Source organism: Ovis aries, chromosome 16, assembly GCF_016772045.2.
Source record: "Ovis aries strain OAR_USU_Benz2616 breed Rambouillet chromosome 16, ARS-UI_Ramb_v3.0, whole genome shotgun sequence".
NCBI classification, from domain to species: domain Eukaryota; kingdom Metazoa; phylum Chordata; class Mammalia; order Artiodactyla; family Bovidae; genus Ovis; species Ovis aries.
The window spans coordinates 65759926-65773405 of NC_056069.1; the positions used below are offsets into that span (position 1 = coordinate 65759926).

The 13480-nt window shown below is 44.4% G+C and overlaps 1 protein-coding gene across 1 annotated transcript in view; it reads right to left on the reverse strand.

Annotated features, from left to right (window-relative positions):
* ADCY2 (adenylate cyclase 2) overlaps positions 1–13480 on the reverse strand; it is a 455956-nt gene that overhangs the window by 288307 nt on the left and 154169 nt on the right. The window lies entirely within an intron of this gene.

Sequence of the window (13480 nt, forward strand, 5' to 3'; positions counted from 1 at the left end):
AGGCCTACATAAGCAAAACGATAGGATTTTGCTGATGTATAGGGAAAATATCACACAAATACACTGCTAAATATGTAATATAGGATTCTTGGGTGTTGAAAGCTTAGTATTGTAGAGAGTGAAAATTTTCACTTTGGAGAAAGTGAATAATTCAGTGGAGTTACAGGGGAACTAGCAAGACATAAGGACTTCCCAAGTGGCACTAGTGATTAAGAATCCGCCTGCCAATGCAAGAGACACAAGAGACGCTGGTTCGATCCCTGGGTTGGGAAGATCCCCTGGAGGAGGGCATGGCAACCCACTCCAGTATTCGTGCCTGGAGAATCCCATGGGCAGAGCAGCCTGGTGGACCGCAGTCCATAGGGTCGCAAAGAGTCAGACACGACTGAAGCGACTGAGCACAGCACATACAGCAAGACATAAAGGTGGCTGTTGTGAGATCACAGCAACAAGACGGAGTTTCTCCCAGGAAGAGAAGGAGAGCCCTGCATAACACCTAGTCTCACGCCGGCTGCCAAGCGTACACAGCACAGACACAGTCTGACCCGCGGACGCTCCCCATTATGTTACAGCGCCTGTCTACATGCTAAGTCACTTCAGTCGTGTCCGACTCTTTGTGACCCTACGGACCGTAGCCCGCCAGGTTCCCCTGTCCATGGGATTCTCCAGACTGGAGTGGGTTGCCATACCAGGGGATCTTTTCCATTCAAGGGGATCTTCCCAACACAGGATCGAACCCACGTCTCTTAACATCTTCAGTATTGGTAGGCAGGTTCTTAACCACTACAGCCACCTGGGAAGCCCCATGTTACGCTAACCATGTTTAAAGACTGCATACATCTAGGCATTAAGTTATCTATACATTCTAATATTTCTGCAAAGAGAGATTTATAATTTGCCTTCCCACTTAAAAATTTCGCTTTTTATCTTATATTTTAATTTGCCTGTTAAGTCATTGAGAAGGAAAAAAACAAAAACAAAAACGACTAAACGGTGTGCCACTTCAGAAGGAAGTCAAGCATGAGCTTTTAAGGCCGCTTAATCACAGTCTCGACTGTTCCCCACGCACTGTTAAAAACCGATGGGAACAAAAACAGTCAATAATGGGAACAAAATGCTCCTGTATTTTAAAAAAACAAAGAGTGAAGCAAATGATCAAAGTTAAATACCAGAAAAATGTTAGCAGAATTCAGGCAGAATTTTTGCCATCATTGTTCTCCATGAGAATCATGCTTGAATGCTTCCAATTCAGGCTCACTCAGAAGTTTCAAGGCCATAAATTTCAAAAGACAATGTTCGGAATGACACTTGGATGTCGAACTTGTGCAAAGAGGATGAACAGCATGAAAAGAAACTAAGGCAGTGACTTTGGGGTGGAAAAGACAGAGAGACTTTTTAAAGTGGCGTTTTCCCCCTTACACTAGGAATTTTTTGGTTGTCATTTGTAACTGCTTTTGAAAAATGGCAACATTTAAAAGAAAAGTACAGAAAAGATAATATAACAAACACCCGTGAAGCTACCATCTACATCTATAAAAATGATGCAAAAACTACTGAGAAACACCCTTTCCTTCTCTTCACAGGGACCACCGGCATCCTGGATTTGCCTGTACTTTTACCATATTTGAATAGTACCAGAAATAAAACTCAGCGCTGTTCTCTATGTTTTAATCATACCAAATGGCTTTCGACATATACCCAGTATTCAGCAATTTGCTCTACTTTACTCTATTTGATGTTCCGGATGACCATCTCTGCTAAATCCCAATAAACAAAGTTCATTTTATTCAAGTTTGATTAATATTCTTGTCTATAAATATACCATAAGCTAATTTTTTCATTTTCCTAGCAATGGACACAGTATTTGCTTTCCAGTGTATATTGTGATTGGGCTTATATTATGATAAATGATGCTAAAATGGATATTCTGGAAACTGTCTTCTTGGGGACACTCATTGAAGCCTCTCGAGAAATATCAAGCAAGTAGCATTTCTGTTGAAAGGCATGCCTGGGTTTATTCTAAAGGAACTATTTTAATTTCCACTATCAACACCCATGTGCCTCTCTCAGTCCTTCCAGGGAGGAACTGTCAGGCTCTTTAAATGTTACCAGTCTGATGGCTTGTGACTGAAACTCACCGTTCACTCTCCTCTGACTATGAGGGAGGTTGAATATTGAAACCTCTCCTTTTTTTGTAATTTAGACATTATCATTGAGAAATATATTTCATATACTTTCCATATATATGCAATTTTGGCTTCATAACTTATAGGAGAGAAGTTTTTTATCAGAAGTATTCATGGCAAACATCTTCTCCAAGTCCTGCTTCTTCACTTTTTTTTTTAGTGGTGTCTTTGCACAAATGAAATTTAAAATTTTAATGTTCTAAAATTACCAATCTTCCCTTTATAGATAGTGTTTTTTGGGTCTAAAGTTCTCACAAAAGCATGAGCCATAAAGGAGAAGATTTAAACACTGAGGCACAGAATGTTAGAACTTTCTCTACCACAAAAGTGACACTAGGCTGAAACCAAGTCTGTGATGCACTGAAACTCACGGCTCATAGGAAAGTGAAAGTTGCTCAGTCGTGTCCAGCTCTTTGCGAACCCACGGACCGTGTAGTCCACGGACTTCTCCAGGCCAGAATACTGGAGTGGGTAGCCTGTCCCTTCTCCAGGGGATCTTTCCAACCCAGGGATCGAATCCAGGTCTCCCACACTGTGGGTGGGATTCTTTACCCCCGAGCCACAAGGGGAGCCCAATGGCTCCTATAATGTGCAGCTATTAAAGACTAGTTTGATGCAAATGTATTCACATATTTATTATTTATTCTTTCCTTCCTTCCTTCATTTCTTTTTATTTTTGTTAACTGTGCACTGCCTTGAACAAAAGTCCCATGATGCTAAGGATTTTTAAACATTGTATTTATTTCTTTAGAACAATGCTAGGAACGTAATAGCTTGTCTTTGAGTAGTCACTGAATGATGAATGAATTACTGCGGTTTAAGGAGATATGAAAGACGTGTGCAAAATTTTATACATGAAGTTCACCCTACAACACTGTGTATAACACTGAAGCGCTGAAAATGACCCAAACGCACAGCTTTAGGCAGCTGGTCGAATAAAGGATGTTCTTTATCTGAGATGTCCACGACAGTAACCACGAGCCACAAATGACTGGTAAGCACAAGAAATGTGGCGGCAAGGGAACCAAAATCCTGTCATATTTAACTTAAATGTAATTTTGAATAGCCACATGTGGCTTGCGGTTACCATTCTGGACTGTGCAGATCTAAACCCTAAGACCAATACAATTCAAAGGACCGGCTGCACTCATTTGAACTTCGTTGCCAATTTTAATGCTTCCCTGGTAGCTCAGCTCATAAAGAATCCGCCTGCAACACAGGTGACCCTGGTTTGATTCCTGGGTTGGGAAGATCTGCCGGGGAAGGGACAGGCTACCCACTCCAGTATTTTGGGACTTCCTTAGTGGCTGAGACAGTAAAAAATCTGTCTGCAATGCAAGAGACCTGGGCTCAATCCCTGGGTTGGAAAGATCCCCTGGAGAAGGGCCAATTTTCTTATACAAAAACTATGTGTGTGTATATGTATAAAAGTATGGAGGTCTTTTATTCTTCTGAATTGAATTAGTATTTAAAACCAAGTCCCTCTATTAAAAGATTACATGATAATTATACAACCATACAAGTCTGTGTGTGCACGCACACACGTATATGATACAAATGCTGGCCAAAATGATAGGAATGCAATATTCCTGAAATAAAGTAAGAAGGCTTGAAAAGTATCAATATCTAACCCTCCTATTTTAAGAACATCTTTTAACCTAATTTCTATACATTTGTAATTCTTTTTGTCCATACACATATAAAATTATATTTAAAGAAATATCCACAACAAAGTACTGAATAAAGTGTATGTTTTCTACTTGAATTTAAGCAATTGAAACTACACAATGAACCGACTCTTCTCAGTTTAAAAGCAAAAGGTCTGAACAATTTGCCAAAAATGCACTCCTACCCCAAAACTCAAAAACAAGCTGAGTATCAAGTGCTACTTAATTTTTTATAACTTTCAACAGAATTGGTGCTTGAAGGCGACCATTCAAATACGTAGCAGGCATTCAATACATACTGACTGACGACTGACTGCTACTGAGGACGTGTCCCTCCTCTGGAAAAGAAACATTCAAAGAAGACACCCCCACGACACCGCTCCCCACCCCGCCCCAGGCTACAGGAGGGTTCAACAGGGTCTGTTACATAACAGTGATCTGGATGCATGACTTCAAAGATGTATTTGTCAAACAGTCAAGTACAAAGAGGCACACAGGTGAGTACAATGCATGCCCAGGTTCCTGCAGAGAAGCCTGACTTGCCATCTGAGGGTGAATAGCACCACTGTTTTCCACTGCAGCATCTTGGGATGCACAGCAACTGCAATGCCATGGAGGAAGTGGAGGCAGGACCAGGTTGGGAAGAAAAAGCAGTCTAGGATCACCACATTTTGGGAACAGTCATTGACCCCACTGAGTTTTTCATGAAAGCTGCTGAAACATATGAATATACTCAAAAATATTTCAAAGAATTCTAAAAGACTCTTGAGATCCCAGGAAATCTGTCATGAACCCCCAGCCCCTGCTCCGGGCTTGAATGTCCAGCCACAGTCTGTAACCTGCTGGGAGCCTGGAGTGGCAGAACAGAGGTGGCTTTGACCCTCGACTCTCAGGGCTCCCCAGGTGGTGCTAGGGGCAAAGAACTAGCCTGCCAATGCAGGAAACAGAGTGAGGTGTGGGTTCAACCCTTGGGTCAGGAAGATTCCCTGGGGGAGGAAATGGCCACCCACTCCAGTATTCTTGCCTGGAAAAATCCCATGGATAGAGGAACCAAGCGAGCTGCAGTCCCTGGGCTTGAGAGAGTGGGACACAACTGAAGCGACTCGGCACACGCACCTCTTTCCTGGGACTCGTAGAAGCTCCGTGATGAAGGAAGTTAGTCTACACAGCTGACCTTCTTTTAGGCCTCATGTGATGTAAGAAAGAGAAACTTGAAGTGGTCCATTTTCAAGACAAAGGTGAGGCCTGCACTCTAGATAAAGTTAGGGTTGGGGGAAGGAGATCAGACTGGATCCTAAAGAGACAGGACTCCACCCAGCGCCCTTGCCCTGGCTCTAAACCTGCCTAAGGACTCGGGGGCCTGACCCAGGTGATGTGCCTGGAGGGCCCCTAAGCAAACAGGATGTTTGGGGAAGGGATAAACCAGCCCGAAGGTGTTTGCTGAGAAATGCAGATGTAAGTTGGGAAGGGAGAAAGAAGGATACCCTATAAGGAAATAATGCAACGTGTGGGGGCGACATCCAGGAGACTGTACGCTCCATAGTACTCAGCCAGTGAGGAACCGGGGGCAGGGACCTGCGTTTTAGGGAATAAGTTGTCTGTTGTAACCTCTCTGGGTGTGGCTGCCCACTAGACACCCACCAGCCCACCAGACCTTCCAAGACCATCATTGAAAGTCTCGATATTGCTGTACTTCCGGTCTCCACGTCCATTCCTTGGTTTTGTGTTAGTGAGCTTGTTTCTCACAGGGATCAAATCTGAAGTCCCTGTGGACTTACAAAGAGCTTTACACATACCTTTTCTCAAAAAAAACCCCACACTATGGAAATGCACGTGTTTACCAAATCCCACCCAGACCCTTATTTGCATCAAGTAAACATTTGGTCGCCATAATTATAATCAAATATGTACTTCCTGTCCCAAAATAACCACTTCTTTATTAGGAATGGCATATTGTCTTCATTACAGTTAAAATGCAAAAAATATGTTCAGTCTTCAGAATGTCACTCTCAAGTTCTCTCATGCAGGATGAAAGTGCTCAGATGAATTAACACTTTCATTGAAAAATCAAATCAAATCCTTTCATTTATTTTTATTGTATTTTAATTTAAAAGGTGAAAATGTAAGTTTGTTGCTGTTGTTCAGTAGCTCAGTCATGTCTGACTCTTTGCAACCCCATGAACTGCAGCACGCCAGGCTTCCCTGTCCTTCATTATCTCCCAGAGTTTGCCCAACTCATGTCCATTGAGTTGGTGATGCCATCCAACCATCTCAGCCTCTGTCATCCCCTTCTCCTCCCGCCCTCACGCTTTCCCAGCATCTTTTCCAATGAGTCAGCTCTTCGCATCAGGTGGCCAAAGTATTAGAACTTCCGCTTCAGAATGAGTCCTTCCAATGAATATTCAGGCTTGATTTCCTTTAGGAAACTGCTTTGATCATCTTGACATCCATAGCTTCTCTTCCATAACTAGCTTAAGCATTGAAATAACTAACAAATTCACATTGATTTCTTTATTTAAACCTGATCTTTGCTCTAACGCTCTTTTTACAGAACCAGGAGACCTGAATGGCTTGCCAAATTATAAGCCCTCCCTGTTTCTTAAATAGTATATACTGTAGTGGGATTTTCATAGTACCAAGAGCAAGGATTCATCATTTCTCATGCCTTGCAATGCTTATTCCCATTTCCCCACATTCTCTCTTACATCCTGAGAAAGAAATGGGGGTCACTTCGGTGCCCCTTCGCCTGTGCACCCAGAGTGAATCCCCCGGTAACAGTGCTCTGAAGTCCCAGAGGGCTGTCCTAACAGAGGCGTTCCTGTGTGGTGGAGGTCCCGCCTGACAAGCCCTGGTCCACTCAGTCCACGGCCCCTCTGCACTCTCTGGTTCCGACGTCTTGCTCGCCATGCTCCCCTCCGCCATCTGAAGGGGTGCAGGGCTTGTCTTTTCAATGCTTCTTGCAATGATGTCTGCAGGCCCAAATGAGTTAAGTTGGAAGACCAGATGGGGACCACATGAGCTCCTGTCTTACAGCTGGATCACTTTTTCCTTCCTTTTCTTTTTTTAGGAAAGCTTGACGGTAATATCTAGAACTTTCTTAGCACAATATGTCTAAGCCCAAGAAACATGCTATTAAAATAAATGATGAGAGAAGTCTATTGCCTTTCACTGAGGACCCACGATCTCTGAAGCATTAGGGGATAATGTTTTATGTCTTGACTGTTTTAGTATTAATATCTACACAGGATCACAGACTTGCGAAAACTCAGAGATGTATACTTAGCATGCTGCATCTCCTGTGTTTAAGTTTCATCTCAACAAAGTTCACCTGAAGTCTTTAGGGGAGCACAAATCATGGAGGAGGCTTACTTTGTAAAAAGACCCATTTGGAACATTTTTCTTGGCTTCTAACTTCGTCCCAAGAAACAGCCACTCCCAGGAACAGCCAAAAGGCCAAATAAAGACCTTGACACTTGACTAGCACAACACTGGACATTCCCTTCAGGGGTAGGAAGGGTGGGCCATCAATTCCATCACATTAAAAAAGAATAACAATAAAGAATGTATTTTAACTAAAGTATTTAAAAATACTGGGTGTGTGTGTGCTCAGTCGAGTCGGACTCTTTACGCCCCATGGACTGAAGCCCTCCAGGCTCCTCTGTCCATGTAATTTTACAGGGAAGATGGAATTTTCCAGGCAAGAATACTGGAGTGAGTTGCCATTTCCTTCTCTAGGGGACTTTACTGACCCAGGGATCGAACCCACATGTCTTGCATCTCCTGCATTGGCAGACAGATTCTTCACCACTGTACCACCTGGCAAGACCTTTAAAAATATTATATGGTTCTAAATCTTTAATATAAATAGACTACTAAAAGGAAAAATATATAGCTTCCTTTAAAAAAATTTTTTTAACTTCTGAGATCTCTTGAAAGTTAATAAGAAGGGCAATCTATTCTGGTATTATGCATTTATGGCTGAAAATAATAAATGGTGAATATTATAAAAGAGAACTTATATAAGAACACATCTTTCTACCATCTGTTTTGAATGACCAGACCAAAAAGGGATTTGTGGGGACTGGAAGGAGCTACCACAGAACATTTATAGAATGTGTTATGTTCAAGAAATATTTCTTAGGAGACTGAATTGTATTACATTCCAAAGGCTTCCGAGCATGTGAGGCACAGCAGGTCCAACTTCTGCTAACATGCTTAAAAATGATATTTGGGTGATTTTATGCCTTTAGAAAGAAAAAAAAAACAAAGTTTTGCAACAAAGGCTCACACTCATTAGTCTTGGCACCACAAAGCTTTGGAAAAGAGTCTGTCAACCATCAAAATATGGCTTTTCACTGATGAAAGATTCAGTATACAGATTTTCATTTCCAGAGGGATATTTAAAAACAACGTAATTAAAATGTGAATTAGAAAGAAAAAAAAATTGCTTTTTCCTTTTCTTAACAAGTACGTTTATTTGAAGAGATTTAAGCAGTACTTCAGCTGGTTTCATGAGAAACAGCCTCTTCTAAGCTTATCAGAGTCTCTATTCATGAGGGCAATTGTGACAGACGTATTGCTCCTTTCAATCAATAATTCTGTCCAGCCCCCGCCACCTCCCCCCCCCACTTATTACAGGATTCTCATTAAGCCATTGGTAGTAACACTTTAATTAAATGGTACGACTCTGCAGTGATCTCATTATTTCTGCGACATACTGGGTGAACACGGTGGGCCTCTGATGTTGCCCTGGACTGTATGCTGTCTCAGGAAAGTGATAAGGGACCGTCAGGGTGTGATACACCTGATGCGAAGAGCCGACTCAGAAGAGACCCTGATGCTGGGAAAGACTGAGGGCAGAAGGAGCACACAGACGGGACGACGGAGGATGAGATGGTTGGATGGCAGCACCAGATCAAGGCACCCGAGTCTGAGCAAGCTCTAGGAGGTGGTGCAGGATAGGAAAGCCTAGCACGCTGCAGTCCATGGGGTCGCATGGACTTCGCCACTGAACGACAGCAGCAAAGAAGTGATGCGGGTGGGTGAACTGAGCCTGGAGGCGGGGAGAGACTGCACAGGGACGTCAGGTGTGGCTGAGAGCACGCCTCCAGGAGAGCAGAGAGTCAGGAGAAGGGAGATCATGGCTAAGAGCGAACTAGACACATCGCAGGGTCTTCTCAACCAGCTTAGTCATCAGCGAGCTGACAAAGGACGTTTAAAGAAGGAATGTTAATTCCAAGTCTTTCAGATAAACGCAGTTTTCAATTCAAAGTCACAAATGTGGCTTGGATCACTGCCACCAAGCTCTTCTGCAGAAGAAGGGTCAAAAGTCTAATTTCTCCCAGCCGTGCTCATACTGGCAACACGTTTCTTACTGAATGATGCTCCTGGGCACAGAAATTTCTGGATCCAGTACACTGTTAATGGTGGTGCAAATTGTAAAGACTCTGCCGGGAATGCAGGAGCCCCAGGTTCAATCTCTGGGTCGCTAAGATCCCCTGGAGGAAGGAATGGCTATCTACTCCAGTATTTTTGCCTGAAAAGTCCCATGGACAGAAGAAGCTGTTGGGCTACAGTCCAGGGGGGTCACAAAGAGTTGGACATGGCTGAGCAACTAACACTTTTTCCTCTTTCACACAGTTAATGGTTAACTTTTTCAGTGGTAAGTAAATGTTATAAAAAAAATTGGGATATATTATTTTTGAACTTAAAAAGAAAATCACTCCGTGGTCAATTTCACAGAAATCAGGAAAGTTTGGATTAGACTGTTAATTGTCAGAAGGTTCTTAGTTGTCATTTCAGGGATCGGAGATCCACTCAGGTTAACAGAGAGAATTTCAGAGATGTGCAATTCGGGGAGGGCTTAACCTGCCTCCTTGCTTTTGGAATGCTGGAATGCTAGGGCAGAGCTTCGGCTTACAAAAAGTTTCTAGAGTTCCAGGAAAACAAAGCAGAGAGACGCAGTAGTCAATGGTCTGACCACTAGATCAGGGCATTCGGACTCCCCAAGAGGGAAGCTGTGAATTAAAGGAGAAGGTGTAGGTACTCCAGGCAGACTTTTGTGAAGCAGGAGGTGGCTGAAAGCTTAGGTCTCCGGGACACTGTAGATATTAGCAGGAGAGAGATGGGTATGTGAATCCCACACGCTCTCCACGGGGCTCACATGCACCCCAGTCTCCTGCCCAGGAAATACAGCTAATGTTCCTATGTACAATAAGAAAGGCAAGAGAGGCGGGTGACTTTGTAGGGCCCTAAAAATGAATGCTAGTTGCCTAAAAATCAGATGATCACAATTTGGCCAGAAGAGTCACAATGACATGAAAGGCACCATTTAGATTTCAGAAGTGACGGATGAATGAGCCAGCAGCCAATGAGCATTTGCTTTAAGAAGCCTTTGTTCTTAGAAAACAAACTGCAGAAATCTGTAGGCGTGAGAGACCCAGGCTTGGTAAATTGGGCTGTCGTCCCCAGAGGCTGCACCGTCCTGTGGGGAACTCCACTGCACTCAGCTCCATTTGCTTCAAACTGGGTCACATGACTTGGGATGCCCTTCCTGTTCAGGGAACTGTATTTCTCTTTTCAGCTAATGTGACGTTTGACCCGAGACTTATCAGGGGAAGTGACGGGAGCCACATCTGAGCAGAAGCATTAAGTGCCACGGTGTGACTCTGCCATCTCTCATCCCTCGTTCCCGTTCTAGATGAGACGGTCCCTTCACCTGGAATCTGGAGGCAAGAGGATGCAGCGAGGCTTGCAGCAATCGTCTATGATGAAAATGCAACGTGAGCGAGAAGCAGAACAAGTAAAACTCTGGGGACTTCCCTGCTGGTGCAGCGGTTAAGACGCAGGGGGTGTGGGTTCAATCCCTAGTCAGGGAGGGAAGACCCCACATGCCTGGTAGCCAACAAAACCAAAACATAAAACAGAAGCAATACTGTATTACAATAAAATCTTAAAAAAAAAAAAAAAGAAAGAAATAGAACTCTGCTGGCCATCACTGATATCCAGGACCATTTGTTACGGCAGCATAACCTGATACTCATTGGAAGGACTGATGCTGAAGCCGAAGCTCCAATCCTTTGGCCACCAGATGTGAAGACCTGACTCACTGGAGAAGACCCTGATGCTGGGAAAGATAGAAGGCACAGAGAAGGCGGTGGCAGAGGATGAGATGGTTGGATGGCATCACCGATGCAATGAGCATGAACCTGAGCAAACTCCAGGAGACAGTGAAGGACAGGGAAGTCTGGCATGCTGCAGTCCACGGGTCGAGAAGAGTCAGATGTGACTGGATGACCGAACAACAACAAAAACAACAACCTCATCTATCCTGACTGCCACATTCACAGCATCCGTGGTCCTTCATAGGAATTATAATTCCAACAGGACAGAGCCCACAGTTGTCATATAACACTACTGGCTTTACGAGTGCCTTTTGAACATTCTTTTTCAGTATTGCTGTCCTCGCCTGCAAAACACCACCTGTCATTACGTGCTGCCGCCTGCAGATGCAGTGAAACTGCTCAGCCCTGCGCTTCCACTGCAAATGAATGCACTCAGCCTGCTCACTCTTCTCCCAGGGCAAGCGACAGGGGCGGACACATGAATATGATGGTCGTTTGTTTATTTTTAATTTCATAAAGTTCATCTGTATGCAAATTACGGATGGCTTTGGGGTTCTAGGCAGGCTGCCAAGAAGAGTCTCGAGGTCCTCAAGTCTGGGCAGACAGTCTTGACTCGCCTGCACTTGCGACGTATTTCAACGATTAAAGTGCTTGAGCCCAAAGAAAGATTTCAGATCCACTCCTATCAGGAAGAGGTATTCAAGCTACTAGAAAAAGCAGAGGCTGTAATAACTTGCTCTAAAGGGACAGACTAATTGGGAGCCACTGGGCAGGCCTGAAATAGAAGCAGTTTAAGCAAAGACACGTTCGGTACAGGTGGTGGCATCTTGGTTCCTGAAGTCAAAACTCTGCCAGCTATGCCAGACCAAATCCTTACTCTCACCCACAGTTATTCTCATAAAGGACTTTATTTTCTCACCAAAGTTTTAATTACTGGCTTCTATATTTCAAGATATATATGTATATGCAGTAATATATTTTATGAAATAGACTCATTATGATTATTTTAAGTATGTAATGCTAACTTTTCTCTTCTTATACTGATGAAAAATCAGTTTATTAAAAAATCATGAGTGGAGGATGGGATGGGGTGGGAGGTCAGAAAGAAGGTTCAAGAGAGAGGGGACATGTATTTCTATGGCCGATTCATGTTGATATACGGCAGAAACCAACACAAAATTGAAAAGCCACTGTCCTCCGATTTAAAATAAATGAATCAAAAAATAAAAAGTTAAACATTAAAAGAAAGAAATCATGAATTTAGAGACGCTTGAGTTGCAAACATTGGACCCTTCCAGGCAAAACTGCCTAATTTAGAAAGATTCCTGAGTTTAATGTGCTTAATTTGGCCCTACACAAACATGAGAGCAGAATCCGAACGCTGTTGCTTGCTGCCAGGTTCGGCCTCCAGATGAGCACATGTCAGCCTAACCAGCGATGTTTCACTTCAGCTGCGTGTGGATCCCAGAGGGAGGGTCCAAGGCTTCAGGAAACCTCTTTCTGTGGATTTAGGAAGATGCAGCAGCTTGTAGGGGGCAAGAGATCAGAGGAGAGTGCCCGTGAGCTTCAGCAGGGAAGCAGTGAGCCCTGAGACAGCTGTCTGTGGTCCCCAGCCGGAGGTCAGAGGGCATGAGGAAGGGGTGGAGCTTCCATTCTTGGCAGAAAGGAAAGCCACCGAAAGCAGAGCCCTGCTCAATGCAAAATGCCGCCCGTCAGCTCTCAGGACAGGCAGCCTCAGATCCACCTGCTCAGGAGGAGGATTGCGAGGTGTGCCTCTGATGATGGGGAACCAGGAGGCCAGCGAGCTCAAAGCTGTCTAATTTGGGTATGGGCCTCCCAGGTGACTCAGATGCTAAAGCATCCACCTGCAATGCAGGAGGCCTGAGTTCCATCCTTAGGTCGGGAAGATCCCCTGGAGGAGGGCATGGCAACCCACTCCAGTATTCTTGCCTGGAGAATCCCGTGGACAGGGGAGCCTGGCAGGCTACAGTCCGGGGGGTCACAAAGAGTCAGGACAGGACTAAACGAAGAACACTTTTACTTTCAAAAGGCCCAGAAAATGCCCTTGTGAGTTTACCCAGCAGAACCAGGGGGCTGCAGGCTCCGGCTCCCCAGGCACGCCCATGGCTCCCCCTGTGCCCTCAGCCCAGAGAGACACCATGTAAGACTTGGGCCAGGATCTGGGCCAGCAAACCTTCTGGGACCTCCTGGGCTGAGTTAGGAGCTCCTTGCTTATGCTACCCAGCCCCAGTACTCAACTGCCTCAGCACAGAAATCTCACAACTGTAACTGAGTATCTGTCTTGTCTACTAGGGGACGAGTTCATTTGAAGGCACAGCACAGTTCCCATCCCGTGTCTCTGCCAAAGGGATACTGGATGAGAATGAATAAGATGAGGATGCCTGGGGCCTGAACCCACCCACTGCCAGGCACCAGGCAGCCAGCCCTCCCCTCGAGGAGACTCCTGTAGACACGCAGCTTCATCCTATGGGCGGTGGTACGA